This window comes from Petaurus breviceps, unplaced genomic scaffold, assembly GCF_028583685.1.
Source record: "Petaurus breviceps papuanus isolate PSGF00001 unplaced genomic scaffold, PetGlider_PUasm1.0 90762, whole genome shotgun sequence".
NCBI lineage: Eukaryota > Metazoa > Chordata > Mammalia > Diprotodontia > Petauridae > Petaurus > Petaurus breviceps.
Window position 1 is genome coordinate 2,414,363 of NW_027187339.1, and position 4,721 is coordinate 2,419,083.

The 4,721-nt window shown below is 40.1% G+C and overlaps 1 pseudogene; it reads right to left on the reverse strand.

The window, feature by feature from the left end:
• Positions 1-822: 822 nt before the first annotated feature.
• On the reverse strand, positions 823-923 carry LOC138146497 (U6 spliceosomal RNA; annotated as a pseudogene).
• Positions 924-4,721: the final 3,798 nt, after the last annotated feature.

A 4,721-nucleotide genomic window follows, 5' to 3' on the forward strand; every position in this document is an offset into this window, starting at 1 on the left:
TCAACCCTCTAGCTGAAAGTCCTAATACCAGGAACTCAAGCATCATACTATCTGTTGTCTCTCTCTCTGAGCATTTCCAAGCTGAGGTCATGGCTAATCACTAGACTTCCTTTAACTAATCTCCTAACCAATACCTGTTGGGAGTCTCCATACTTCCTCCATCTTCCAAGATTCCAAAACACAAATCAACAGGTGAACACAGCCTTTTCCCAAACAACAGAATGTAGAGGGGGTAAATCCAATCATGTCATTATGGTAGCATTATATGTGTAGTACCATATGTGTATATATGTATACGTATGGGAAATTTGTTTTAAATAATTTTTAGTTTAAATTTAAATATTTTTTTTAATTTTAGAAAACTGTATCTCTCTTCATGGTATGAAATATGAATTGCCACAATGGGTTCTACCTGGGACCTGGACTCATCCCAAATAATTGGAAATGGACCAATTCCACAAAGGGCAGGGTAGCCTGTTCCCAGAAGTGAGAAGGAGGAACCTGCCCTTTTTTCTCTTTCCTGGAGACATGGAAGTCTGAAGTCCTGTACATTTTGACACTTGGATAAAGTGGGACAGAGGAAGAAAATCAGAATTCTGACTTGGACAAAGCCAGACTCTTTGTAGTTAGTCTATTTGGATAGATGGTTATTTGAAACACTACTTCATGTCTGATATATCACCAGCTCCCCATTCTTCAATATCTCAAGAATCTAGGGTTTTATCAATGATGATTTGCCTAACAATCAATCAACAAGCTTTAAGTGATTCATTCATACATATTATTCATGTATTTGTTTATTCATATATAATTTATTCATATACAAGAATATATATCACCACAAATGTGCATATCATCCTTACATAAGGACCATGTTAATCTCTGTATCATTCTAATCTTTTAGAATGACACCAAAGCTAGTCCTCAACAAGCATTTATTAAGTGCTTACTATATGCATGGGAATACAAAGAAAAAAGGGAAACATTCTCTGCCCTCAAGGAGCTGACATTCTGTCACCAGTGACAGAGACTATAACCACTATGTGCCCTAGTAAATAATTGTAAATTCCTGTGACCAAAAATTTCACCACCTGGTGGCCAACAGGGTGATGGATGACAGAACAATGACTCCTTACCAGTCCACACTTGAAGCCTTTCTAGCTTGGTAACAACCTCCATAACCCTAAATACTCTGCTGGTATTGCTTTAATAAATCCAGGATCACGAGAAGGAATTGGAGCAGGACACCTGCTTAGGCAAGTTGCTGGGTGGGGATAAGCATTTATTAAGTACCTACTATGTGCAAGGCAGTTTCCAAATATTATCTTGTATGATCCTCACAAAACCCCTGTGAAGTAGGTGTTATCATCACCCCAAATTCGTACCTAAGGAGATTGAGGAATATAGAGGTTAAATGACTTGCCCAGGGTTACACAGCTAGTAAGTGTCTGAGACAGAGTTTAAACCGGTCTTCCTGACTCCAGGTTCATTGCCCTATATTCACTACACCACCTAGCTGCCATTTGCAACACTGCTTCAGGCCCAACTCAAGCATGTCCTTAGAACCCATGCAAAATCTGCCCAATTTCTATTGAGATCACAGGAGACAGACCACATACCCTCAGAACAAAGATGGAGCCTCACCTCCCAATTGTTGCTTAGCATCGTAATGTGGGAAGGACAGGAGAGATGCAAAGAGCAGGTAAACTACCCTGAGAACAATAGATCTGTTGTCTAGGGAAGCAGCATTTTAGTGCATTATCTAAGGAGAAAAAAGGATGTATGCTTTCCAGGGAAATATTAGCCTGACCTCATCCCTGGTGCATTCATTTTTCAGATTGAGAAGCAGGCCCAGGTAACACCCCAGAAAACAATGTTTCCCATAGTGCACTAAGATTCAGGAAGGCAGCCAGGAGAGCCATGTGCTGTATATTTAATTTCCTTGACTTGAGGGTGGGGAGTCTCACAGGCTATGGTTATGTTTAGTACCTTTCCTGAGGTTGGGGGTCCATCTTCTTATAAGGGCAGAATAATAGGGGTGATAAAGCCATTCAGAGGCAACCCAGAAAGTCTTTCTGATAGAGCAATTTTTCTAAGACTCTATCTCATCATCCTAAAGGCCTGTTTGAGAGCCTTTATTCAAGGGGACCTTGGCCTCTTTGCCACTCTTGGTATGACAGAGTGCAGGGCTCTTTCTATGTTGTGCCAACCTTGATGCACAAATCAGACCAGATTCCATCTCCACATGATGAAAGCCTTCAGACCAAAACATTCCCACTCTTATTCCATCTGATATTGCCAAAATCTCAGCAAGATAGACATCCTAGCTCTTTAACACAGGAAGTGATGACTAGGAGACATACTCCTTTTATTGCTGATGAGGTTTGCTTTTTTAATTTACCATATCTTGATGGTCCATGCAAGTGGAAATGTTCGGTGATAGTTAATTCAGAGTAGACAAACAAAAAACAATTTTTATTTCCCTTTAAAATGCATTGTATTTGGGGAGGATGAATGGAAGGGACATCTAATGGATCTTTCTAAATTATGTGCTTGCTTCCTATTCCTCCCCAATCCTGAATCCAAAGTCCTTGCTTCTCATGTACATCAAATAAGAGCACATAGGTAGGTATAGTCCATGTGTGTCCAAATTCTTTCCTTCCCCCTTTACCATATGTGACCCATCATGGGGGAAAAATGATCAATGACACTTAGAAACCGACTTTATCCCACTCTCACTAGAAATAACACCACCCAGGTGATCTGGCTTCTTTCCCTTCTGGTCTTCCCTGTGTTGTTTCTGCCACCCCCCCCCCCACATCCCCCTTTCTATCCACAAACATTTATGGAAGACTTAATGTATACACAGAATGGTTTGGTGACATTCTCGATTTAGGAAAATGATGCTCTTGCCTCACCACTGGAAGGAAGGAAAAAGGGAAAGAAGGAAGGAAGGAAACAAGTATTTATTTAGTGCCTACCACACATTTCACCAGGCACTTCACAGATATTAATTCTCATTTGATCCTCACATCAACTCTGGGAAGTAGGTACTATTGTTATTCCCATTTTACAGATGAGGAAACTGAGGCAAAGGGTAAGTTACTTGCCCAGGTTTACACAGCTAGTAAGTGTTTGAGGCCAGATTTGAAATCAGTTCTTCTTGAGTTTCTTTTCTAATAGTGGGGAATGTGTTTACCCTGAGCCATACACTATTTGTGATCCTCCTTGTGACCACAAATATGCATGGATGTAGTCTACGACCATAGACTAGAATGATCTTAGTCCTTCATTGAACAACCCAGTAATCTTAAATTCATTTGCATAATACTATGGGGAGGTTACCAACAACATTGTAAACCCTGTCCCTGCCCTCAAATTTAGAGTCTGCTTAGAGAGATAAGATTTATCCATGAGAACCAACCACCAGAAACCGTTAGAAAGTGAGAGTAGCATGTAATAGAGGGGAGATGCTTTAAGAAAGGAAATCTACCCTGACTTCATCCTACCTCATGTGTTTCTCCTAGTACACTGAACTGAAGGAATCATAAGTTGTATTTGGCACCCTCCCTAGAAGTCAGGGGCCAATTTTCCTTGTACAGAAGAATCCATGTAGTTCAGGCTTTGCTGTCCCTCACACATGATGCTCCATCTCCCACCTCCACACTTTTATACAGGCTGTCCTGCCTGCCTAGAATTCACTACCTCCTCACATTTGCCTCTTACGATACCTAGATTCCTTCAAAGCTCATCTCATTTGCCACCTTCTACATGAGACTGTTTCTCACCCTCCAGCTACTAGTGCCTCTCCCAAGCAAATTGCCTTGCATTTATTTTATATATACTTATCCAAGTATATGTTGTCTCCTCTAAGGGAATGGAATTGCCTTGAAGGCAGGAATTATTTCATTTTTGTCTCTGCAGGACTACTGTCTAGTACCTGACACATAGTAGGTGATTAATAAATGCTTGGTGATTGACTGGTGAACAAGATGTTAGAATAGATGATTTTTAAGGTCCCTGACAACTCAAAAACTCTGACCCTATTAACCTATTTTCTTGGGAACATATTCTGACTAGAGGAGATTTTTGAGAGATATCGTGGCCAGAGTATTTAACAGGGTCAGTTGAAGGGTCTTAAATGCCAGACTGAAGAGTATGAATTTGACCCATTGAGCAATAAGGAGTCACTGTCATTTCTTGACCTGGGGGGAGAAGGGAAGGGTTGCTGTTATAAAAGTGGAGAGGCCATGTAGGGCAAGAAGAAGAGAGATGAATTTGGAATCAGAAGTAATCTGTGTCCAAATCCTATTTATTATCCTCATGAGTTATATGATAATAAGCAATGTATTAAATCTCTCTTGAGTTTGCATTTTTTCATCTGTAAATTAGTATAATGCCAGACCTTATATAGCAGCTAGGTGGCTCAGTGATAGAATATTGGAATTGAAGTGAAGAAGACTGAGTTCAAATACTGCATCAGTACACACAAGCTGTGTGACTCCAGGCAAGTCACTTAACCTCTCTCAGACTAAGTTTCCTCATCTATAAAATAGGAATAATAATATCATTTACTTTTCATAGAGAGGCTGTCAGGATCAATGAGATAAGGAACTTTACAAACCTTAAAGTACCATGAAAATATCAGTTATTACTATTGAAATGTTGCTTCAGGTGGACTATTGCCTTCTTGAGTGGTTTTTGGTACCATCCATGCACCA